General features: G+C 40.3%; 1 protein-coding gene and 2 long non-coding RNA genes across 3 annotated transcripts in view; 1 reads left to right on the top strand and 2 right to left on the bottom strand.

Moving 5' to 3' along the window:
- LOC126590036 (protein SRG1-like) overlaps positions 1–27,496 on the top strand; it is a 102,121-nt gene that overhangs the window by 67,427 nt on the left and 7,198 nt on the right. The gene's annotated exons all lie outside the window — the stretch shown is intronic.
- Positions 6,565–7,877, bottom strand: LOC126590046 (uncharacterized). Its single transcript, XR_007612035.1, has 3 exons — positions 7,710–7,877; positions 7,075–7,220; positions 6,565–7,003 (listed from the first exon to the last, which is right to left on the bottom strand). It is a non-coding gene; the product is annotated as an uncharacterized LOC126590046 (long non-coding RNA).
- Positions 22,945–25,308, bottom strand: LOC126590044 (uncharacterized). Its single transcript, XR_007612033.1, has 2 exons — positions 24,891–25,308; positions 22,945–24,805 (listed from the first exon to the last, which is right to left on the bottom strand). It is a non-coding gene; the product is annotated as an uncharacterized LOC126590044 (long non-coding RNA).

Raw genomic sequence — 27,496 nt, forward strand, 5'->3', positions numbered from 1 at the left:
TGACCGGGACCTCGGTGGAATGCGCAGTACTTAGTATGGTCCAACTTGGAAGTATCTCCTTTTGACTGCCTCGGCAACTTGAACCATGGTTCATTCTTGACATCTCGAAGGATTTGATGAATCGGAATTGAGAACTTAGAATAGTTGTTGGTCATTGGGCCTTCTTTGGTCGTGGGTCGGTCCCTGCGCTTGAACTCCTGCCTGCCCTTGTTGGGTTGTTTTTCATCCTTCTTTTGAGCAGTTGCCAACTCTTTTCGAGGTTGTTCGGGAGCTTTTTCTGCTTGTCGAGCCTCGTCCCAAAGCGCATGCTTTTCTGCTAGAGCAAAGGAATCTGCTAGAGTTAGGTCTTCTTTCATGATCATTTCTCCAAACAGTGGGTGGTCTGCTGGCAGTCCTTTTTGGAAGGCTGCACTTGCTATCGAGTTGTCGCATCCGACGATCTTCGCCTTCTCTGCTTTGAATCTCTTCACGTAATCGCGAAGCGACTCTTTTGGGTTTTTCTTTACGTTGAACAGGTGATCGGACTTCTTCTTGATCGATCGATAAGATGAGTATTCTTTGGTGAAGACCAAGGAAAGATCATCAAAATTCTGGATGGATCGTGTCGGCAAGGTATGAAACCAATCTTGTGCCTCGCCTTGTAAAGTAGTGGCGAATATTTTGCACATAAGGGCGTCATTATTCCGATAAAGGACCATCGCATTTCGGTAATGCTTCAAGTGTCTTTCGGGATCCCCATCTCCTTTGAAAGATGTGAAGTGTGGCATGCTAAACTTGCGCGGAGGCTCTGCCTGCTCGATCTCATCCGCGAAAGGTGACCTGCTCATGTTGGTTATATCTCGCCTTAGTGCCTCATCAACCATTTCGTTGCGCCGAAAATCACGCATCCGTTCATTGAAAAGCCTTTCTACCTCTTCTTGGATTTGCTTTTGTTGGGGTAGCGGAGCTTTTTGCTGCCCTTGGTCTTTTTCTACCGGTCTAGGCTGCTCTTCTTCCCGCTCGGCTCGTCTACGCTGTGGCTGCAATGGATGAGATAGATTCCTAGCAGGCGAGGGATTTCTTTGCAGGCTACCGGTTGAACTAGAGCCAGATTGAACGATCGTTTCCTTCCGTTTGTCAGGCTGCCTGCTCCGATGTGATGTGGAGGATACTCCTTGTGAGCCTAATCGCGAATGAATGCTTTGCCTGGAAGGTTGCCCATGTTGATTATCAAAGCGTGGCCCCAACCGTGAATGTATACTTGCTCGTGGGCCTAACCGAGAGTGCACGCTCATCCGCGCGCTAAGACGGGAGTATACGCTATTTCGGGGGCCCAATCGAGAGTGTGCACTGTCTGAATGCTCCACTTGTGATGGGTTGAATGGCTGCTTTCCAGGACGCTGTTTAAAAGGCTCCTTGTCTACCCTTGTTCTACTCCGGGAAACTTCATCGTGAGCGCGATGCATCTCAGTACGTTGTAAAAGTTGATTCACCAAGGTGGTTTGTTGTGCAAGGGCGCTCGTCAATTCTATGACTTGTCGGGACAAGTTTTGTTCGCCATTCGGATTGGAAGAACTTGGATGGAATGCACCTCCTTGAACAATGAAAGGGTGGTTGACTCCAAGTGCGAGATTTGAGTTGGGGAATGTCAAATCTGCAGAGAAATGTGGTGAAAACGCCTCAGCCTCGATGATTGGTCTGGATGGTTGAGATTGTCTCGGGCGGACTTGGGCAGCTTGGGAAACCATGAAAACAGGCTGGGCTGCGGGGGCAGGCTGGATCACTGGGGCAGGCTGGATCGTTGGAGCAGGCTGGGCTACAAGAGCAGGCTGGATCACGGGAGCAGGCTGCTCAATGCGCGGTGCATGTGAATGCGAGGCTTGGGCTTTGGTCCACGTAAACTTGGATGGCACGACTCGGGCCGTGGTGAAGGCTCCATGGACCTCGCCACGAGTGGCTACCGAAGTAGCCACCGTGGTGGTTCCCATGGCGGCTGTGGTGAAGGCTCCATGGACCTCGCCACGAGCGGCTACCGAAGTAGCCACCGTGGTGGTTCCCATGGCGGCCGTGGTGAAGGCACCATGGACCTCTCCGCGGGTGGCTACCGAGGTAGCCATCACGGTGGTTCCCATGGTGGAAGCTCGTGGTGATGATGCCGCTCCCCTTCTTGTCGCATTTTGCCTCATGGATCTCCGTAGTCCCATTTCTTGAATACTAGAATTTTTACTTGCGGAATTTTCTAAATTTCTAGTCATTATATTTTTCTTATACGTTTTATCAAAGAACCTTTGCAAGTAGAAAATTCTAATAATAAGAACGTATGAAAAATATTCAAATAGACTAGAAAATAAAGAAAAAACCTTTTTGTACGAGAGTCTTCTACGAGTATGGATTACAACTCTCAATGAAAGCACCAATTTGTGGATGCAAATTTTCTCCTCTTCGATCTTGGACGATTTTGCACCTACAAAACAACTAGCACCTTAGGTTAAGGCCAAAAGCCTCACGCGCCCACGATGAATGGGGGGGGGCTTTGGCCGAAGAACCTCCGATGCCAAAGTTAGAAATTTAGAGAGAAATAGTGTTTAGAGTGTTTTGGAATTTTTGCAAGAGGTTTGGAATGAATTTTTGGTGAGAATAGGAGCCTATTTATAGGATTAGGCTTCCCCATTTTTCACCAAGGAAGGGCCGGCCACACCCTTCCCTTTTCTTAGTCAATTTGTGGTTTTTTATTAGCCCCTTTATTGGCTAATAAAATAGAAATGAATGGGTCTTAAATGATTAGCTTTATTTGAGTAATAAAGTGGAGGAAAATAAAAAAAAAAAGGTAGGGAAAAGATGGGAGGGAATATGGCCGGTTACTATGGGATTTTTAGGTTTTATTTTAGGTTTAATTAGCCAATTAATTGGCTAATTAAATATGAAAGGAGATATTTTATTATTTATGGTATTGATTGGCTAATTTAAAAGGGAAGGAAAGGTGGAAAAGGTAGAAAAAAAAAAAGGTGATGGAATGGACTTTGAATGGGGTAGCCGGCCCTATCCCATTTTTTAGGTTTGAGTGGATGTTTCAAATTGGTAATTAAGGGATGATTTTAGGAGATATGGGAAGAATATATTATTTAGATAATTAATTAACTAAATAATATATTAGGGAAATTAAGTTTTGGAAGTAATTACCTAAAATAAGATAATTTGGAATTAGTTACCTCTTCTGGAGCATTTTTGAATTGGTTGAGGATGATTACCCACTACTTGCGCGTAGGAATCCCGATATACCTCAAGGGTATTTTTGTCCTCTTTCGTTCACAAATCCACGTGTCGCCTAGTGAATATTTTTTGCTCCACAATCTGAATGATGAAATTTTGTGGGTGCGTATAGAAATGTCAAGTGTAGTTGGATGCTAGCAAGTAATTTCCGTTTCCATCCTTTTACGGCCGTCAATTTTAGTTTACCTATTGCATCTTGGCTTCCAAACTTTTTATTCCTAGATTTTCATATCACACGGTAGTCATTGAATTCAGAACGTCAGCCTATGCCCCCTATGCTTACAAGAGGAAGGGGTGCCTGGGAAAATAAATCTAATTTATTTCAAAGTTTGAATCATAAACCAGGTAGAAAAATGACCTGAAACAACATGATCATAGCCGAATATAGAGCCTCCTAGAGCTGCAATGTAAGCAAAGATGAAATACCCAGTAATCCTATACTCTCATACTGATGAACCCTTTTAGATACTACTCCTTCACCTCCAAATCCTCCTGTGTCGGTTTAAGATGATCAGGGCATAATCAGGATAGCCTCGCACCACTTACATTTACTTCACCGCTGATATATTTTTTGCATCCAATTTTCCATTATCTAATCTTCAACTTACTTCTGTTATAATTATTTCAATCAATTCTTTAACATATACACTCTTTTTAGGGAATTGTTGCTACACTTATTGTACTTCAAAGAGTAGTAAACCGAATCATAAAACAATTTTCAGGTCTAGTATTATTCAAGAGAGTAATGTCACATATAAAGATTTATAAAATGCGTTTTGATTATGCCCTCCATCGTCATCAAGAAAGTATTGCGAGTCTTTATTTGTACTTTAAAAAAGCCAGAAAATTGTTTAGAGGTGTAGTACTGTATATCAATATCCTTGATACTTTACATCAATCATTCTGACATATAATTATGGATCCACAAGCGCACGCTCCCTGTGCTTTTGTTCATTGCCTATTTAGGCAATTTCCTGCAACATTCTGTAAAGTAAAATAAAATTTTGTTATAGTTATCTATGATTAAGTGTAAGCGTTAATACGTGTTTCATCCTTCTATGCAATTTTTGTCAGTGTCGTATCTTGAAAAGTTAGCATCTCAAGCGAATGATATTTACCACTTCCCTTTTAAATGAATTTTAAAATCAACTTCAGTCCATGTTTGTTTAACAATGTGGTATCATTCATTATATAGTTTCACAAAAATCATGCATAATTCTTGCTAAACTTGGTTTGGTTTTCTTTTATTTAGGGATAGATTGAGTGATTCATAGTTTGACCAAGTCTTGAATGATGAATTGAGCCAGATCATTGAGGTTTCTTTGTCAAGTTAAATTTTCATTTTTTTTATTTATTTTATTTTTATTTTTTCGCATTTGTAATCCTCAGTTATTGACTCGCATTTGTAATCCTCAATGAATGAATTTGCATAATCTTAAATATAATTTTCGATCCCACATCAACGCGGACATATTTACTAGTTAATTAATAAGCATGACATGTACATATCACTTATCGCATTAAATAATACACTAATGATTAAAAAATGCGGTCTCTCAAAAAAATTTCGACAAACTGTAGTTATATTTTCTTTTTCTTTTCTTGGATATGATGCTTAATTTATTTGACAAACTCATAGTTGAAAACTTTAACATTGAGTGCATCACAATTAATTTATTGCTTAAACATCCCAAATTTTAAAAGGACATAAAATTCTTACATATTCCATCACTTTATAGCACTTATCACATGACCTAAGACTAACACTATTATGTAACCAAGTTCCCAGAAATATCCTCGCTACACTCAAGTTTCTGCACTCAAGCTAGTTCAGTAATTCCGCGTCTCTATCCAATTGAAGGTTTTAAAGTCAATGACCAAATCGTTTACACTACAAAGTAATATGCTCTACGGTACCGTTTGGTACGTAGAGGGGATAGAACAGGACGGAACGGAGGTTCCATGCTACGTTAGATGTACACTCAGGTTGGAATGGAACAAAGAATTAAATGACAATTGTACCCTTCCACTCCGACAAGTTCGACCTTACCTGAGTCATCGCTGACGAGTTCAACGTCATCCCTCACATCTTCCGCCTAATCCTCACCATCCTATCCCTCGAGCGATGGCATCAGCCACATTCTGCTAGTGGGTGGTCTTGAGGTTTTCGCGACAGAAGGCGACGGTCTCGTCGTGGGACTAGCAAGGAGCAAAGAGGCGGCGGGAGAAAGGTGGGGTTGGGTTCGGATGGGTTTACTGGGTTTGGGGTAGCCTGGTTGCTGGGTTTGTGGTGGAGGAGGAGGCTACATGAGAGAGGGAAGGTAGAAAAGAGGAGGCTATGGGAGAGAGAGGGTAGATAGTGAAATTAATGAAAAAGATGAGGGCTATTATTATCCAAAAAGTTTAATTTTGTGTTTCATGGGCTGGAACAAGTCGTTCCGAGGGGGGAGGGTCGCACAAAAAATTAACTAAAATTCGTTCCACAGGACAACATGTCCCAAGCAAATTGGCACACCAAACGTGAGATGAGTATGTCCCATCCCACTGCATTCCGTTATGTTCAATCCCACATACCAAGCGATACCTAATGGATTACACCAATACTATCACCTCGCCACATGTCACGCAACGGATTTGGCCCAAACTAAATCACCTCACCACAAGTAATATGCTTTAATGGATTACACTAGTACTATCACCTCATCACATGTCATGCAATGGATTTGACCCAAACTAAATTCGAGCAGATGACACTTCATTTTACTTTTAAGAGAAAAAAGTAATACTTCCCATTCTCCCAAATTGAAATAAACAATTTATTACCATTTCTTACATGTAACCTGAAAATGAAAATTACAAAGGTTCTAAAATCCAGAATAAAGGTAGAAAACATCTAATGTGCATAATGTTGTCAAAATAGCTACAAAACATCTAATGTTTTCTAAAATGAACAAAAATCTTGTACAGCTCTTCAAATATACACCAAAACTTGTGTCAACTTCTCACCCAAGCTTAGGGATGGCAATTTAATCCGTCAAACCCGATACCCGTAGGTAACCGGTCCGAACAGTTCGGTTTCGAGGATTAAATTTCAGGTTTTTTACGATTATGGGTAACTGTTGGGTAAATTATTCAGTTTCGGGTTCGGTTATGGTTATAGGGGTATCTACTCCGAACCCGCCCCATTTTCATTCTTTATATATATATATATATATATATATATATATTTTTTTTTTTTTTTTTTTTTTTTTTTTATAGAAGAATGAAATTCCTATTTTTTTTTCTCCAGCAACCTTAATACTCCAAAGGTCCGCATACTTCAACGGTTCTATCTTTATTCCAAAAAATTTATTGCTTCCAAATTTCAATGAGTCATGGAATCTGAAAGAACTCAAATGTCAGAAAGGTGGTTCAAAGGTCAGAAAAGATAGTGCAATACTTCAATTTTGGGAAAAAAATCTAATTGTTTTCTCTTACAAATTAGCAGTAGCAAATATTGCTTCAAGCCTTCAACCTTGGCTTCTTTTGCGTCGCGAAGGGTTCCTCGCCTCCTCTCAGCTTTGCGAGCCGTCTGCCTCCTCTGGCTCTGTCAAGTATTGGTCCTGGTTCAAGGTAAGATCACCTCCTTTCTTATGCACACAACTTGTTTGATGAACTGCCTCAACTGATAAAGCTTTCATTTTTATTGAATTTTGGGATTTTTGATGTGCAGCCGCAAGTTGAAGTCAAGAGTTTCCCAGAAGAACCGATCAATCTGATCAATCCACTCGCTTAATTTTTCATAAGAAAGAAATATTATAAATTCATAATGGAAAAAACCGTTACCTGATGGGGAACCGTTACCAACGGGTTAGGTTACGGGGAATACCTGTTCGGGTTTTTTACAGTTTTGGGTACAGAAAAAACAAACGGGTTCGGTTATGGGATGACACGTCTGAACCCAATCCACCCCATTGCCATCCCTACCCAAGCTGCCGAAACGGAAGGGAAAAAGGGTGAGTTGCGAAGCTCAGTAAGCAACATTATCTTAAATGAAATTATTCGAATGCATAGTCAAAGGAGATGGATTCAAGAGCTGCAATAGAATGGACACAAGAATCCAATGAATTAATAACAATATAAATAACTTCTGTAATTCCTCATCGGTAAATCCAATGAGGCTTTATTCACATGGTGGTTACATGACTTTATCCAACTGATCAGAGGTCCAGACTCCTTCATAAAGAAGGCATAAACACTACGATTCAGACGAACTGAATCAACCACAAGTTCAAATGTTATTCGACGTACGACTACAAACGCTTTGAACAATGAAGAAAAAGGCAATGATATCTGAGTGAATAAAAAAAAAAGGTTCAAATGACAAAGAAGACAACTGAAAACTGAATCAAAGCTCAATAACAATGCAGCATAGAGATTAAGAAAGATGGAAGCAAAGCAAACAAGACAAAGAAACTTACTTGATTCACTATGTTCCAAATTGTGAAATCCAGCAACTACCACTTTCACTAGGTTTCTCTCAAACTCCAATCTCTTAGTTGTGGTTCTGTAATAAGCAAAAATGGGTTGAAAGAGGAAAAATGTGTTAATAACAAGGAGACAACTTTCTTTAAGCAGGTGGTGGAAGGTTACTTCAGCTGTGGTTTTGCTTGCCAAGAAATGGCTGCTTACTTTGCTTTAAGCAAAGTGAAAACTTGTTATGCCCCAACTTGCGAATAAGAACTATTTAAGATTTAGGAAGTGAGCCATATATGATATATCTTAGCTATAAAATATTGATAATTAACAATAATATGAAAGAGGAAATATCATCTTTACCATTTTAAACCAATCCCTTTCTACACTCTATTCCCTTTCTTCCACCGTTTGACCCATTTCAATTTTCTCTCTTTCTCTATCCTGCCAAATATGACTAACGATCCTATTATCGCACCACCAAACCCCAAAACATCTAACTCTCTTTGCTTTTGAATTTGTATTCTACCACATGCTACAGACCAGCCCCCTCCTCCTCCCCACTCTTTCCTTTCAGTTTCCTTCTTCACTCTCATCCCTTGATCTCACCTTCTCTCTTATCAACCCAACCCTCAACCCTTCTAATTATTCAACGCACACCGTCTGTGTAGCGGGGAAGCTTCTGCTGCTCATGGAGTGCATGCTGCAACTTCCCCAGCTTAGTATGGCTGTTGCGTCGTGGTGGCATGGCATCGGCACATCGCAACGGAAAGACATTACATTCAATTGTTAATTTCATTTATTCAAGCGAAAAGACATTGCTTTCATTTATTAAGCCAAAAGACATAACAGTCATTGTTAATTCCATTCTATGGCTAAAGCCATATGATTGCTTGTATTGTGTGGGTGCGCACATGTGTGACGTGTGTATGTATAATTGAAAGAATCCATGTCAATTTGCATGCGTTATCAGTTGTCTGCAAGTGTTGTTATCGGCTATTTTATGTTTCAGAATTCGGTGCTTGGAATTGTTCTAGCCGGTCAGCACTTCGGAAACCCTCTAACTGCAGTACCATGTGCTGTTTCCAGCATTTGTCATTCAATCTTTGGTAGTGCCTTGGCATGAAGACAGACTGTGCCAGCCCAGAAGCAAGATAGAAATGTCATGTAAAATCTTTAGACAAGCAGTACAAACTTAAGTCTTTCTGCTTTCATATGAGCTGGTATTCGTCGGAATTTCTTTTCGTATGTCGGAATTTCTTTCCGTACGTAGTAGCTATGGAAGAGTTGGATTTGCACTTTCTGGTGCTGGTCTGTGAATAAGTTGGACATGTATTGGTGGGTCGTATTTCTATTAGAGAGATTATGTAAATGTGATACGAAAAATGTGACAAGTGTACACTTCGTTTTTCTTTTTCTTTTCTATCCTATGTCCAGTCAACCATTTCCGTTCTCTTATTTTGCATATGATTGCCTCTATCTCGGACAAGAAAAGTTACAAATAGTCCAATCCAAAAGGAACATTGAATTGGGGAACAAGGGAGCAAGTACACAACTTTGGCCAATTGATCTCATTTACATCTACAAAGTTCAGATCGAAAGATTTCAATTTTTAGCTTATCGTCGCATACAAAACAAAAAAGCTCCAAGACATTTTGAGAGAAAGCTTCTCTCAAATTGTAACCCAAAGCCCAAGGCCAACAACAAAGCCGGACCTCTCACCCAAATACTTTTGGTACCAAAATTCCCCCAACCAAAAACTTAAATCCCCTGCCAAATTCAAATATTGGCTGCTAAAACTCAAATGAAAACGAAGGCTCGTAACTTTTGAAGCCCACTGGAGACGGCAGGTGGGCACACATTGTGTGCGGGCTTTATGTTATGGATGAAGAAAATTGAGGTTCTATCATAAAACCAATTGGCAATATGGTGAATAACACAATTATTTATAAGCTTATAAAAGGTCACTCCTCTCATCAATGTAGGATTCTTTCTCAATACGCTTCCTCATGTGTGGCGACTTTTCAAGCCTAACACGTGGACAACATAACTCGAGTGACGTGGAGCATGTGTGGCCGTTAGGCTTCGCATGTGAACCAACCTATTCTGAAACAATGAAGAAAGTTGAGGTTCAACTATAAAACCGATTGCCAATATAGGGAGTAGCCTAACTACTTATAAGCACATGCAAAGTCCATTCTCTCATCAATATGTGATTCACTCTAACATTGGAAGTGTTCTTCAAGGATCCTGAAGGCCGGGAGGGGACTGATTGCTCCAAGGTTCCGAAAGGTGGTGGAATGAGAGGTGCTGTGTTTGTGAGAGTTCAAGGGGGTGTGTTATCCAGTGCTTTGAGCTTAAATGCCATTTGGCATTTCATGTGAGTTGTGTGTTGAATGAGGATCTTTGTATTGATTACAAGGATGGAAGGAATAAGGGAGTTATTGCCCCAAAATTTCATCACTTAAACATCTACTTGTACTGACTTGTAAACCCTTTGGTTGTGAAAATTTCATAGACAAGTAATAAAGGCCATTTTGAAAGAAGCCTTCACAAATCATCTTTCCGGTAACTATGTCCTGAAAAAAAAAATCATATTATGAGGTGAGAAAATTGCAAGGCAATTTAGTGTTTGGGTGATCCTTCCTACTGACATGAGATTAAAAGGAAAGAATGGAACATAAAAAATAGTGGACTGAACTTTGGTTGGATATCAGCTTAATTTTCCCTTTTCCCATGAACAAAACTCCTCTACCATTAACAACTAATACTTGAGATGACATTTTTTGAAAATCATGCAAGTTTGTAGGTTGGTTTGTCATGTGATCAATGGCACCTATATCCAACAATCATGCACAAGACTTGTATTTCGAGCAATTGAAAAAGCATTTAAGATACATGCAGTGTCTTCGTGTGGCATTCCTTCTGCTTTTACCGAAAACCCAACGAATTTCCCAATGAGAGTAGTGTGGTTCTCGGCTCCAGTTCCCACAGTTTCTTCACTTTGACCCGTCCAATTTTTGCATTGAAGGTAAGAAGCAAAATCATTTATCAGTGCAGTAGGATTTGACGTAAAATCTAACAAACCACCACTAGGAGTTTCACCTGCATGGTTTGTTGAGGAAGTTGTTTCAAGATTGGCCCCATAACTGCTTTTGTATGGTGGGTTTGAGCTGCTTTGAAAGGTCATTTTTCATCCTTGTTGAACTTAGGTTTTAACTTTGTATGAAGTATCCAACATCGATCCTTGGTATGGCCAATTCCAAGGTGACCAATACGAAGACAGTGATCACATTTCAAGTCCGACCTTTTTCCCTTGTAAACCCTTGATTCAGGTGACTTGTGATTGTGCTCGAGCTTCTCGCACATTGGACTTAGTGTTAAGAGCCATGACTCTCCTTTTAACTTCTTCTCGTTGTATGGTGGCACATAAAAAGGAATCTTCTTCTCAACACATTGATTGCTTGTCCACTAGCCTTTCATGATTGCTTCCATTAGACATGCCTTTCATAATTGTGTCTAGTCCACTAATTGTCCATTAGTCTTTCTTTACTATTTCCATTAGTTGTTGTCCGCTCCTTTGGCTCCTATAAAGAGCATCTCTATTGTAAATCATAATATACAAAAACAATATACATTTTATACTCACCTTAATTTGGTATCAAGAGCAACAAAGCTCCATCGAGCATTTTTTTTCGATCCTCATGGCTGAATCCACCAACTCACCCCCCTTGCCCACCTTTGTCACCATTAACGCTGCTGCTCAATTACCTCTAAAACTCACACCCACCAACTTTCCTTCCTGGCGAGCTCAATTCAATGCCCTGCTTCTTGGGTATGACCTGATGGGTTACATTGATGGATCAAAACCACGTCCTGCTGCCTCCTCTACTGTGTCCTACACCTTCTGGATTCGTCAAGATCAGCTGCTACTACATGCTATCTTAGCTTCTGTCTCTGAACAGATTATATCTCTCATTTCCTCCTCTAAAACATCCAAGGAGGCTTGGGACAAGCTCACCAAGCTCTACGCCAACAAAACACGCTCTCGGGTTCTCAACCTCAAAGAGCGTCTTACGCTCATGCGTCGTGATACACAACCTATGTCAGTTTTTTTACAAGCTATCAAAGTTATCATTGATGAGCTTGCCATCATTGATTCTCTGTTCTCCGACGATGATGTTGTTCTACACGTCCTCAATGGTGTTGGACCTGCCTTCAAAGAAATCGCTGCCGTTGTTCGGGCTAGCGATACCTCCATCTCCTTTGAAAATCTGTATGACAAACTCATTGAACATGAAACTTTCCTCCAACGGGATGCACCACCAACTGCTGTTACTCCTATGACTGCCCTTGTTGCTCAAGCTCCCTGCTCATTCCAGCATGACTTCAGGGCCACACAAGCCTCCCAACAACGTCTAACAAATACCACATTCAACTCTAACCGTGCTAACCACCACAACTCCAATCATCGTCGTTCTAATACGGGGTATCGTGGTTTTTGTCAATGGTGTGGTACTCAAGGGCATAGTGCAAAACGTTGCCCTCAACTTTCTTCCGCTCCACCCACGGTCAACCACACCACTATCCGCTCCTCAACATCATCTCCTTGGCTGCTCGACTCGGGTGCCTCTCACCATGTCACCTCTGACTCCAGGAACATCCCAGACTCCACTACCTATGATGGTCTTGATCAGATTGTTATTGGTAATGGAACAGGTTTAAATATTACACATGTTGGTTCCACATCACTCTCTTCTTCCTCTACCACCCCATTTCACTTAAATGATGTCATGTGTGTTCCTTCCATTTCTCGTAATATTATTTCCATTGCCAAATTTAATAGACAAAATGCCACCTCTATTGAATTTTTTCCTGATTCCTTTCTTGTCAAGGATCTCAACACTGGAGCGGCACTTCTTTGAGGCCCGAATAAGAACGATACATATGAGTGGCCATGCTTGATGCCTCAAAAACAAGTTATGAGCAGTGTGATGGACTCCTCCAATGTGTGGCACCGTAAGCTTGGTCACCCCAACCATCGAACCTATCTTCAAATCCAACGTACCTTCTCCATTCCTATGTCTTCAACTCCTTTTGTTTGCACTTCTTGTCATTGCAATAAGAGCCACAAGCTCCCGTTTGGTCATTCTACGCTTGTTAGTAAGCGTCATCTTGAACTAATTTATAGTGATGTATGGGGTCCTGCTCCCTATTTATCTACTGATGGTTTTTCATACTATGTTATCTTTGTAGATCATTTCACAAAATATATTTGGTTTTATCCCATGAAACACAAATCCGATGTTTTCTCAATCTTCACAACCTTTAAAGCTCTTGTAGAAAACTACTTCCACACCAAAATAATCACCTTTTACTCTGACGGATGAGGAGAATATGTAAAACTCAAACATTTTCTTTCCACAAATGGCATCACTCACCTCACCACTCCTCCACACACTCCCGAACACAATGGTGTTACTGAACGCCGCCACCGCCATGTTGTCGAAACAGGGTTAACACTTATCCACCAAGCATCCTTACCCCTAACTTATTGGTCATATGCTTTCAAAACTGCTGTGTATCTTATTAATAGGATGCCCACTCATGTTCTCAATAATATCTCTCCAAACGAAGCTCTCTTTGGTGATCTTCCTAACTACATTAAGCTTCGTGTGTTTGGTTGCTTATGTTTCCCTTGGTTAAGACCCTATAATTCCAACAAGCTTCTTCCTCGATCTCGTCCATGTCTCTTTCTTGGTTACTCCTCTACTCAAAGTGCTTATCTATGTCTTGATCTCCCTTCCCGTCGTATGTTTGTTTCCAGTCACGTTCGATTTGACGAAAACACTTTTCCTTTTTCTTTTCGTGACTCCGTCATCCCTCCAGTTCCTTCCCCCGACTCCACTGCATGGTCTGCTGTCACTCCAGCAGCCATCTCCATTCCTGCTCACATTGCCGAGGTACCACCGGTTCCATCACATACCTCTTCTCAGCATGCTGCCACTCATACGTCTTCGGAGGTCTCAGAGTTGTGTCCCTCCCCTGCACCATTACCATCTGCAACTGCTCACCCCCCATCACCACATCATCTCATACCCACATCTATCACTCCCTTACCCTCACCACCACCACCAAATAATTTCAACCATCACCCCATGACAACCAGAGCCAAAAACAATATCTTTAAACCTAAACAACTTTGCACTGCCACCAAACACCTACTTCCTTCTCCCATTGAACCAACATGTGTTTCTCAGGCTATCAAAGATCCTCTTTGGCGTGCAGTAATGTCCGACGAGTTCAATGCGTTAATCCGCAATGGCACTTGGGAGCTTGTTCCTCCTCAACCTTCACAGAATCTTATCGGGTGCAAATGGGTCTTCCCCATCGAAAGACATTCTGATGGCAGCATTGATAGGTACAAAACACGCCTTGTTGCTAAAGGCTTTCACCAACGTCCTGGCGTGGATTTCTTAGACACCTTCAGTCCAGTTGTCAAACCCACCACCATCCGTATTGTTCTTCATTTGGCTCTCACTCATGGTTGGCCTCTTCGTCAATTAGACGTGAACAATGCCTTTTTGCATGGATCACTCTCTGAAGATGTTTACATGATACAACCCCCCGAGTTCGGTGAATCTACTGTTCCAACACATGTCTGCAAACTTCGCAAAGCTTTATATGGCCTCAAGCAGGCACCCCGATCATGGTACAAGGAGTTAAGCACCTTTTTGCTCAATCAAGGATTTGTCAATGCCATCTCAGATACCTCTCTCTTTATTTTTCGTCAGGATAATGATGTGATCTTCTTTCTAGTTTATGTTGATGATTTTGTTCTTACAGGAAATAATACCAGGCTCCTCTCTACGTTCATTCAAGCCTTGGCAAATCGTTTTTCTGTCAAATATTTGGGGAACCTTAATTATTTCCTTGGGGTTGAAGTGATACCCACCACCACAGGTTTGTTTCTTTCTCAACATAAATACATCTATGATCTTCTCGTTAAAACTAAAATGGATGGTGCTAAGGATGTGACCACACCAATGGCTACCTCTACTCCTTTGATTCTCTCTGATGGCTCTCCTCTCACTGATGCTATTACCTTTCGACAACTTGTTGGAGGTCTCCAATACCTCAGTCTCACCCGCCCTGACATCTCATTTACTGTCAACAAACTCTCACAGTTCATGCATCGACAAACTGAGTCTCATTGGCAGGCCTTGAAACGTCTCATCTGCTATCTGAAATGCATTATTTTTCATGGCATTATCTTCCACCGCAGTGCCTCATCTCGTCTATATGTCTTCTCAGACGCTGACTGGGCTGGTGATTGTGATGACCGTAAGTCTACCACGGGTTATGTCATTTATTTGGGTGGCAACTTAATCTCTTGGAGCTCTAGCAAACAACGTTCTGTCGCTCAATCGTCCACGAAAGCAGAATACCGCGCCATAGCCTCTACTACTGCTGAACTAGCTTGGCTTCAATCCCTTCTCCATGAGCTTGGTGTCTCCTCAATGGATAAGCCAACCATTTCCTGCGACAATATTGGGGCAACTTTTTATAGTGTCAATCCTGTTCTTCACTCTCGCATGAAGCACATTGAACTTGATTTTCAGTTTGTTCGTGATCGAGTCAATCACGGGCTTCAAGTGTCACATGTTTCTACTCAGGATCAGCTTGTAGACGTCCTCACAAAAGCTCTTCCTCGTCCACGCTTCCAATTGTTACGATCCAAGATCGGTGTCTCTGACGGGACCACCGTCTTGCGGGGGCGTAAAAAGGAATCTTCTTCTCAACATATTGATTGCTTGTCCACTAGCCTTTCATGATTGCTTCCATTAGACATGCCTTTCATAATTGTGTCTAGTCCACTAATTGTCCATTAGTCTTTCTTTACTATTTCCATTAGTTGTTGTCCGCTCCTTTGGCTCCTATAAAGAGCATCTCTATTGTAAATCATAATATACAAAAATAATATACATTTATACTCACCTTAATTGCACATACACTGGAACAAGATGGAAGCTTCAAGTTCATCAAGATGTGGCTCCTCAAATCTTCATACTCCAAGCTCTGACCGGCTAACAATTAGAAGATTTTGTCTTCCGCAACCCTCTTCAACAGTATAGTAGTATCAGTGGTATGAGGCCTATAAACATCCAACTCGTTCCACATTGACGTTGTAGTGAGGTCACCAAGATGTTGAACAAAGGACTTACTTAATTTCTTATTTAAGGGCAACAATATCTCTTTTGAGCTGAAAAACTCTGGCTGAGTTATTTTGGTTGTCATAGATTTCTCTCACCTTGTCTCATAGCTGCTGTGAAGATTCAAAATAGCTAAAGATTTCGGCGATTTTCCTTTCCATGGAGTTAAGTTGCACATCGATGATGCATAATATGGGGAGGTTTTCTCTGGTACTTAAATGACTCTATTAATGAAGCTAAGCTTAGCTTTTCCTCCAAGGGTTAGAGTTATTACCCTAGACCAAAGGAGATAATTGAACTCGTTGAACAACACTAAACTGAACCTTTGATTAAGGTTGATACCAACCTTAGAGATATTGGTAGAGAATGTGGCAATGGTGCTCTCAGCTTCTAAATTTTCTTTAGCCATGTTAATGGCTGAGAATGAAGAATGATGAAACAAAGGGCATCAAAGACATGCCTAAGAAGGACACTGCTCTGATATCATGTGAAAGATTTGGATTTGCGTGTATTTTCTATTATGAATTTGAGATTACAGCAAACACTTTAAGTAGTAGCAACCAAGGGAAGATTACATGCAATCTTTCCCTAAAATTAGCCCTAGTGGATGGTAATAATCCAATAAAACATTACCAAATTTAAGGGGATATATATTAAAAAGTCAACTAGAGACCTGAGGTTTGGGGATAACTGAACCCTAAAACAACCTAGAGAACAACATGCCACCTAGGGCTTCTGGAGGTGATCGAAATGACTACTGCTATGTTAATCATGTACATTTTAGCACTGGAAATAACTGAGGGATAAGACTGATAACAATTCTTACAATATGCAGAAGAACGCACAAAAGCAGAGCAAGAACTAAGAACAAGTGATAAGAAATAAGAGAGAGAGAGAGAGATGAAATGTTGTCTATTGATGATATTGAGTGAATACAATTGTATAGCTGTAGTTGCTAGATATTCCTTCAACACTTAATATCTAAGCTACTACTCTAACTATATAACCGACTCTTAACAATCTTTCTAACTGCCTTGCTTACATTGTTAGACAATAGAATCCTAGTCAAAGTAATAGATATGATTGTAATCCTAATTGAGATTGTATTCCTAGTTTGTAGGGATTAAGCCTTGTAGAGCAAGGAATGTACTTGTATATATTTCTTATTCACGTATCAATAACATATACTTTTACCCTATACATCTTTTTCTACATGGTATACAGAGCAGGCTTCATAACCCTAGCTTCTTTTTAATATTTTTTTTTTCGGCAGCCTCATCCTCCTGCCGTTATTGTTCTTGTTCTTCCATCATGGGAGATTCCGATTCCAGTACTTCTTTTTATATTCACCATTCTGATCACCCTAACCTTGTTCTTGTTTCCAAAAAATTAAATGGAGACAACTACACCACCTGGGCACGCGGCATGGAGATCTCTTTGAGCGCCAAGAACAAACTTGGTTTTATTAATGGTGACATTGCAGAACCGTCCTCCTCCGAAGACCCTGATGCGCACGCTGCCTGGCGTCGCTGCAACGATATGATTCTTTCATGGCTTCTTCATTCTTTGGAGCCTGACCTTGCCGAGTCCGTCCTCTTTTCCACTACTGCCAAAGCCGTTTGGGACGACCTTCGTGAACGGTTCTCCCAAAGCAATGCTCCTCGCATTTTTCAACTCAACCGTGACCTTGCCACTATCTCTCAAGGCACTTCATCTGTTTCCGCCTACTTCACTCGTCTCAAAGGCCTTTGGGACGAACTTGCCTCCTACAATGACCACTGCACCTGTTCTTCTGGCACCAAGAACGACAGACAGCAACTTATGCAGTTTCTCATGGGCCTTAACGAGTCTTTTTCGGCCGTTCGCTATCAAATCCTCTTGATGAACCCACTGCCCACCGTTCGCCAAGCATGCTCCTCTGTGTCTCAAGCAGAGAAGCAACGCTCGATGGGTTCTCTCCGTTCAGCCGATCAACCTGCAGCAGCCATGACGGTCCGTGGATCGTCCCGTGCTTCTTCCGCCCGTCCTCCTCTTCACTGCACTTATTGCAACTATGATTTTCACACCCGTGACACCTGCCACAAGCTTCATGGTTATCCTGTTGGTCATCCTCTCCATGGCCAACCGTGGAGGCCACCCCGTCGTTCTACATCCGTTGGTTCTTCTCGCAGCAACAATGGTGCTGCTCTTCCTGCCCGTCCCACCCATGCGGCTAATCATCGGCCCCCTCCCAGCTCCCAGGCCCACACGGCTTCAGTCCCTCCATCAGCCCACCACGTGCAAGGGCAGCCCACACTGCATGATGTTCAGCTTGCTATGCCACATCTCTCGGCCGACCAACATTCCCGAGTCCTTGCTGCCCTCACTGATGCTGCCGACCCTCCTTCGTCTCCTCAGGCTCATGCTGTTTTTAATAAGGACTTTGCCAAAGGTTTGTTTCCCGTAGCTCCTCGTCTTGGTCAATGGATCCTTGACAGTGGAGCTACAGATCATATTACTTCCTCTGCCTCATGTTTGGTTAATACTTCTCCTTCCCAGTTGCCACCTGTTTCTTTGCCTAGTGGTTCTACCGCACCTATTTCTTTAACTGGCACTCTCCATTTAAATTCCTCTATACATGTGAAAGATGTCTTATGCGTTCCTAATTTTAATGTGGACCTTTTATCGGTTGGTAAGCTTACAGATGGCTTATCGTGTTCCGTAACATTTTTTCCCACTTGGTGTGTTTTGCAGGACTTGGTTTCGAAGGCGATGATTGGTGTGGGTAAGCGACGTGGCGACCTATATTACCTTGTGGCCCTTGCCTCTTCCCTTCCCTCCCGTCACCCTCTTTGCCATGTCATCACCATCCCGTCTTCCCTGTGGCATAGGCGCCTTGGCCATCCTTCCTCTCCTCGTTTGCAAGTTTTAGCTTCTAAATTTTTAAATTGTTCTTTTGATTCTAGTCATGTTTGTGATGTTTGTCCTTTGGCGAAACAAACTCGTCAACCTTTTGGTTTCAGTTCAATTTCAACAACTTTTCCTTTTGCTTTAATTCATTGTGATATTTGGGGTCCGAATCGTCAATCTTCCCTTTCTGGAGCTCATTATTTTTTAACCATTGTGGATGATTTTTCTCGTTTTACATGGGTCTTTCTCATGAAACATAAATCTGATACTCAACAATTAATCAAGGATTTTTTTGCTTATGTCCATACTCAATTTCATACTCATATTCAATGCATTCGTACTGACAATGGCGGCGAATTTCTTTCTCTTCGTCCTTTTTTTTCCGCTAATGGGATTTTACTTCAAACTTCTTGTGTCCATACCCCTCAACAAAATGGCGTTGTTGAACGCAAACATAGGCATCTCCTAGAAACCGCCCGCGCACTCCGTTTTCAGTCCCATCTTCCTCTTAAATTTTGGGGTGAATGTATCCTTACCGCTGCTTATTTAATCAATCGTCTTCCCACTCGTCTTCTGCAAAATAAATCTCCCTTTGAGATCCTCCATAACAAAGTCCCCACCTATGATCACTTCCGAGTCTTTGGTTGTTTAGCCTATGCCACCTCTGTCATTCCACCCACTAAATTTTCCCCTCGAGCCCATCGTTGCATCTTTCTTGGTTACCCTCCTGCCCAAAAGGCATACAAACTATATGACCTAGCCACTCACCGCATCTTCACCAGTCGGGACGTCATTTTCCATGAAGATTCCTTCCCTTATACTCTTCCACCCACCCATACCGCTTCTCCCGCTCCTACCCTACCTCTTCCTTCTTCTCTGGACCTTCCTTATCCCCCACTCCCTGTCCCTACGTCACACCCACCTACTGTCCCTCCTGCCACTTTATTCCCGACTCCCTCTCCTGACGACACATCCCATGTCCATCCTTCCGCCACTATCGCCACGGCCCCCCTGCTCCCTCCACCGCTTCCCCCTCTAGTTCCACCCACCTACCCCCGGACCCCACCACCTCTACGCTCATCCCCTCTTCTGACCTTCTCCCCACCCCTCGCCTCTCTACCCGTACCCATAAAACCCCAACCTATTTAAAGGACTATGTTTGCTCGCAGGTGATTCTGCCACCACACCAATCTTCCACTTCGCAACCCAGTTCTATAAAAGGTACGCGATATCCCATCTGTAATTTTATTTCTTATCACCGATATTCTCCCCAGCATCTTTCCTATATATATTCTGTCAGTCGGAATGTGGAGCCCTCCTCATTTGCCGAGGCTGCAAGTGATCCTCATTGGCGTCGTGCCATGACTGAGGAGCTTAAAGCCTTACATGCTAATGGTACTTGGACCATGACTCCCTTGCCACCTGGCAAAGTTCCTATTGGTTGTCGTTGGGTTTACAAGTTGAAGTATAATTCTGATGGTTCTATCGACCGCTACAAAGCTCGCTTAGTTGCCAAAGGTTACACTCAGACTGAAGGTATTGATTATCATGACACTTTCTCTCCTACTGCTAAGATGATTACAGTGCGTTGTCTTCTCGCACTCGCTGCTAACCAGTCTTGGTCTCTTCATCAGCTTGATGTTAATAATGCTTTTTTGCACGGTGACTTACATGAGGAAATTTATATGTCTCCTCCTCCTGGTCTTCGGCGACAGGGGGAGAATCTTGTGTGTCGCCTCCATAAATCTCTATATGGTCTTAAACAGGCTTCTCGCCAATGGTTTGCAAAATTCACTACTGCCATTCTTTCCGCTGGTTTTCAACAATCAAAGGCTGACTATTCATTGTTCACCAGAAAGTCCGGTACTTCTTTTACAGCATTACTTATTTATGTGGATGATATTGTGATTACAGGCAACGATGTCAGAGCTATAGATTCTCTCAAGACTTTTCTCCGTGATCGTTTTCGATTAAAAGACCTTGGTGAATTAAAATATTTCTTGGGTATTGAGGTCTCTCGATCTCAACGTGGCATTTATATTTCACAATGGAAGTATGCATTGGAGATTCTTAAGGATTATGGTTTTCTGGGGGCACGTCCCATTGCTTTCCCTATGGATGATACAAAATTATCTGATCAAGGAGAACTTCTCAAGGATCCTGAAAAATATCGGCGCTTAGTAGGAAGGTTGATTTATCTTACCATAACTCGGCCAGATATCACTTATTCCGTGCATGTTTTGAGTCGGTTTATGCATGAGCCTCGTATCTCTCATATGGATGTTGCGCTTCGTGTTGTCCGTTATTTGAAAACTACTCCAGGTCAAGGCTTATTATTTCGTTCTGACAACCAGACCAAGCTAGCTGCATTTTGTGACTCTGACTGGGCGGGTTGTCCTATCACTCGCCGTTCGACTACTGGGTATTGTGTTTTCTTGGGAAGCTCTTTAATTTCGTGGCGAACAAAGCGACAGAAAACCGTGTCGCTTTCATCAGCTGAGGCAGAATATAGGGCTATGGCAGGTGCTTGTTGTGAGTTAGTTTGGCTTCAGCATTTATTGAAGGATTTGAACGTTTCTTTTGAAGGTCCTTCCGAGTTATTTTGTGATAATCAAGCAGCATTGCACATAGCCGCTAATCCCGTCTTTCATGAGCGGACTCGTCACATAGAGATGGATTGTCACTTCATACGGGATAAGATTGCAGATGGCACTATAGCAACCAAATATGTGGGTACGGCACACCAGTTAGCAGATTTGTTCACTAAGCCTCTTGGGAAAGACAAGTTTACAACTTTGATGTGCAAGTTGGGTGTTCTTGACATTCACTCTCCAACTTGAGGGGGAGTGTTAGACAATAGAATCCTAGTCAAAGTAATAGATATGATTGTAATCCTAATTGAGATTGTATTCCTAGTTTGTAGGGATTAAGCCTTGTAGAGCAAGGAATGTACTTGTATATATTTCTTATTCACGTATCAATAACATATACTTTTACCCTATACATCTTTTTCTACATACATGGCACTCCAACTTATGCTGACATGGCACATTACATTCAACAAAGACCACCTCCAACTCTTGGAGTAAAACCTAAAATTTTTAACCTATAAACAATTTTTTCTGCTCCAACCCTTCTATGTTAAATTTTTTAGCCCGATATTATTAAAGAATAAATTTAGGCTAATTTTGTTTCAAGTCAATTTAAAAAAAAAAAATTATGTAGACTATCCTAATTTAATTTTATGAATATTTTAACCTAAAAATATTTAGATTCCTATAAATATTGAAAAAAAAAACATTAAATTGGCGTGAATTTTGAGTTAAATAATTTTTTTTAATTATTTCAGCCGTTGGATTTAAATTTGGGCCTTTAGATCTTTTTTATATTATTGGATTTGATCATATTAGATATCAGCTGTTAGATTCAATGAAATTATAAAGATAAAACAAAAAAATAAACAAATATGAATCTTGACCGTTGGTTATCCAACGGTCCATTTGAATTTGTGCCATTGGATTAAGCAAAAGAGCCGTTAGGTTTATTTTTTAGGCCGACAAGTCGCCGGCATGGCCACTTGGGTGGGGTTCATCCTTTGTCGAAGCACAAAGCAAGCTCACGCGTTGAAGCGTGCGTGCAGGGCTTGTGCGTCTGGCTTTTGCTAGCGAGTCCACGCGCACAAGTGGGCCAACTCAATAACCAAAACTCAAATCTTGGCCGGATTTAACCCAAATCTAAAATTTGGGGCAAGGGATGGAGTGAAATTGTTTTTTTTTTTTTTGTTGGGGGGGGGGAGGGGAGAATAGAAAGCAGATTTTGAGACTTGCTCCAAGGGTTGGAGATGGTCTAAAAAATAGGGTTAGAACAATGCCGCAGTTGATTTGCTGTGTTCAACAATGGTTAACACTAGTAAAGCAAAAGACAAAACGGACAAATGCTAATAGAAGAAAGGTAATTTGAATATTATGAAAGCTTTATCCTTTTTCCTTCTCCCTTTATATATACATATAGAAGATTAATAATACTTCAATGATTCTATCTTCTACAAGATCTTTTACAGTGAATTGGGAAAAGAACTTGTTTGCAAATATTGGTCTTGTTTTTACATCTATGCTAGCTACAAATAAAATTTGAGATCTCTTACAAAACACGAACAATTTTAATAGTTGATAAATTAGCTAGTTTAACAGAAAATAGAAATGGGATCTAAAAATCCAAATCAGAGCACACGTTATATCAGAGCCAAAAAAAGTTTATGCTCAAATCCTCAGCAAAATGCAAACCCTCACGGACAAGGATTGTCTGTCCTTCATTTTTCCACGCCCTTCCACGCCCTCCTGTGTGTGATCACGGTTCAGCCACGTCAACATTTTATATTACTATTTATTTTTTGTCTTATTATCTTTATAAAAAAATAATATAAAATGTTAACGTGACTTAACCGTGACCACACAAAACAGGAGGGCATAGAAGGGCATGGAACGGAATGGAAAAAAGGAGGGCAGACAATCCTTGTCCAACCCTCACATAATGTAATTGCTTCAAGACCACGCCAACCAATTAATAAAGGATTTCCAAATTGGGAGTCATTGAATACAATTAAAGAAATCTGTAATTAATTCAAATAGCGACGATAGTCAAAAACAGCTAAATACACAAATATGAGTCATCAAATTAAAAAGGTATAATGTAATCTTAAGTGGTAGAATAGTCAAAGAACTTAATCAACAAGAGACAATCTATGGATAATCTTTTGGTGTCATAGGTTGCTAATCTTAAGTGGTAGAATAGTCAAAGAACTTAATCAACAAGAGACAATCTATGGATAATCTTTTGGTGTCATAGGTTGCTAATCTTAAGTGGTAGAATAGTCAAAGAACTTAATCAACAAGAAACAATCTATGGATAATCTTTTAGTGTCATAGGTTGCTAATTGTTTTTTATTCCGCTCAAATTATAATACGTAAATTTGTTTTAAAACACGTATAATAATATATTTTGTGGCTTGTGTGTCTAGACCAAGTGTAACAAATTTTCAAGCTTAAGACGTGTATAACACAAATTGGATGAAGTAAAACACGTGTGGGCAAACTTTTGAAGTGGGATATTTCTTCACATCCTCACACACATGGTCCTTCACATGTGGTGAATTTTGATGTTGACAGCGAAAATTGGGCAACATGAGATACGTGTTGTGTTGAGCTTAAAGGTGAGCCACCTGCATTGATACCTGTATTGATGACTTCACAAGTTTGAACTTGGAGGGGTTATGAAGAGGTGGTCAGGGTACGTGGCTGTACTTTGTCTAAGGCGATAAACCAGAGCTTAATTAATTAAGCTTATATTAAAAGTCAGAAAAAATGGAGAATTTGAAGCAGCTCTCATCCCTTAACTTCAAATATATATGATAATTATAATGATTTTTATTTGATCTATGTAATAGCTGATGACATCTTTCTTACTAAACTAACCAATAGGTCTAAAAAGAAATAATATAAGGACGAACATTTTAATAAAGTCAAATCGAATTAATGGTCTACATGATAATAGAGTATTCGGAAGAGATTATGTGATAAAAAAATTAGGATCTAAATCCCGATGATAAAGGCTGTTATCAAATTTAACCTAAAGTAAGATTTCTGTCATATCTCATTTAGATGCAATTGTACCTCCATGGCTCCACCTTCTCCTCCCATCTCTCTCCAACCATTTTTCCGTTGGTTTCCTTACCATTAGGCATTAGTTTCAAGATTCACAAAATGAATACATATCTAATGATCATAGATACCTGTTGACCCTAAAAACTACCAAGCCTACGTGGCGCGCAGGCCGAATAATCTATAAGCTAACTACATCCTTCGGTGAATGCGGGGCGTGCCAACTCGTCTGCCGAGCTCGGCCGAGGAGTAAATTTGTTGATGTTGGGTGCGCGGCTGACTTCTGCGTCTTGCGATTGCGGCCGAGAAAGGAATACGTCTCGGCCTCTTGGGCTCTCGAACCTGAAGACAAGGTTACTATTCTTACGAAGTTCAATATCAAATTCGGCTTTCAATATGCCGAATGCAATAACTTGTAACAGCTTACTTTGCCGAGAAGGCTGATGAGATGACCTCGACCAATAAGGATTCAGAAATCCTTCTCGACCGAGACTTGGATAGGTAATCAACCGTCCTTGCCGCAGTGCTGTTGATGCCAACGGAAGATGCTGCAAGATCGGCTGATTCTACGGTGATAGAGCTATCTATGCCGACTTAAGATATCACCGGTTGCTTTCACAGTGCTGTTGATGCCAACGGAAGATGTGTCAGCGAAAAGAGAAAATAAAAATCTCAGTTGTTGAGAGAGTTTGCGCAGGGCAGTTGTGTGTTGAATTGAAGGTCCCTTCAATGATGCACTGAGTCTTGTATTTATAAGGTTGGATATCTGCTAGCTTTGGCCTGACAGATTTGTATTTCAATTGCACCCAAAGACTTCTTGATGGAATATGCGAATCTGAACAACAATAGGGACTCTGCATGCTAACCCTATTTTATTCCCACTTTGACTTATATTTATCCCATTAGAAGCTTTCTTATCTCATCAGAGCCTAGCCTTATCCCATCCAAAGCCATCACTTCAAAGTCAAAGATTCCTAATGCAACTATAAACCTTCTTCTTCCACCACGAATGTCCATATGCATGCAACTTCATTAATCCCATTTAATTATAATATTTAGCATCCTGCCAAGATATTCGATGACTATGATTCTTCCATATCTGTCAAGATATTTGAACTCCTCCGTCCATATCCCTTTGTGTTCTTTCTTGACCAATTTGCTTTGACCATACATGATAATCAAATAATATTCAACGGCCTCGATTATTCGGGCCGATTGTGTAAATTTGGGCCCAAACAATACCCTAACAAAATCAATAATAATATAAGAAAAACAAATGTGTGCCACTTAGTATTACAGTCTAGTAGTATTCTTTTTTACTTGTAAGGTCTTAGGTTCGATTCTTGACAAATGCGAATTTGAACCACATTATTGATAATCCATTGTGAAGCTAAGTGCATCCCTCCTCTTAAGTAATAGACAATACCGTTTGTTAAAAGAAAAAAAAACAAATGTGTGAGAGCCTGGAGAGAAAATCAAGGGACACTGCATGTTGCTGGGGTTTGTTACTTGCGAGTTGCGAGGATGAGATCTTGGACAGCAATAATCTCTACTCTGAATGCTACATAATCAGATGAGGTTGTTTTAAACCGGACATCCATGAAATTTTGGTGGGGCTGATTCATGAGCAATATGAAAATTAAAAGCAAAGGACCCTCCCAAAAACCCATCAAAACAAACTGAAAATTATTCATCTGAAACATAAAAATATCTCTTTGATGGGGCTGATTCATTTTCAGTTAATTTTCAGCAATTCTTAATATTTTTCAGACATAAAGTGTTGGTTTGACTGATTTATTTTAGGCTTTTTCAAAATGGTTTGTGCGATCGTCATAATTCTTCATTTGGGTTTCTGACAATGAAAATCGATAGAAGTGGTCCCTGAGTTTGTCCACCGTAAATCATTTTAGTCTTAAGTGAAAAATCTATTGACATCCCCATTAAATTGGCATATGAACGGTCAAACCAACTGCTTCACTTAATGAGGATCGATATTGACAAATTTTTCACAAAAAATAGAACTATGATTGTTTTAGTGGGCAAGTTGGAGGCAAAGAGATGTGAAAAATAAAATGTCCATAGTACCTTTTAATTTAACGTTTATTTGACAGAATGAACAAAATGAGGTAAATTGAGACTAAATGAGATGAAAATGACAATTTTATAGGACAAAGTAAGACAAAATCAGTTTCAAAGAGTAAAGTGAGAAAACGACAGTTTCTAGAGACATAATTATTTGTTATTAATTTGTTATAGTTTTTTCTGTAATGATGTGAATCATGTCCTAGCTGATTATGATCATGATCTGTCTTACTCTTTATCTCTGAATTATAAATAACCTAATGCAAATTTGCAAACTAATGTGATATTGAAGTCAATGATTTCTTAATTATATATTGTTAATTATGAATAAACAGGTGCAACTATATACAGCTTCCAGATGTTGATGCGTGGCAGCTTTAGTGATATGTTTTGTCTGGTAAAGTCAAATATAACAAAATATTTAATGGATTAGTCATAAGATCATCTCCAATAATGTTCATATTTATTTCCTTAATTCTTTATAATATTTGTATGTTTTGCAATCTGTTTATTACTTTACTACCATATTTATATTTCACTTTTGTCTCTATATATGCTTGACAGGTATGAGGCTTTAGTATTATAATCCTCTCAAGCAGTAGCCCCTTTAATTATCAGCTCCCTATAATATTACCTTAGGAGATCGCTAAAAAAATTATACTTCAATTATACTCTCTAATTTAGAAAATTTTAATAACCCTGGACGAATATGAATGATTTTTATTCATGTTATTAAATTTAAAAATTAATGTTAAGAGCTCCTTTTTAACTCTTTAAATTTAGTAGCTAATAGAAGAATTCCTATCTTAAGAGGTAATTAGGGATTGAAGATGAATTTTTTATATGATGTATAAAATATAGCTAAGAGCTCATCTAGAAAGGCTGTTGAAAATGTTCTAACTCATCATTCATGTGAGTATAATTTAATTAAAATTTTGTTCATACAAATAG

Source organism: Malus sylvestris, chromosome 11, assembly GCF_916048215.2.
Source record: "Malus sylvestris chromosome 11, drMalSylv7.2, whole genome shotgun sequence".
Classification (NCBI taxonomy): Eukaryota; Viridiplantae; Streptophyta; class Magnoliopsida; order Rosales; family Rosaceae; genus Malus; species Malus sylvestris.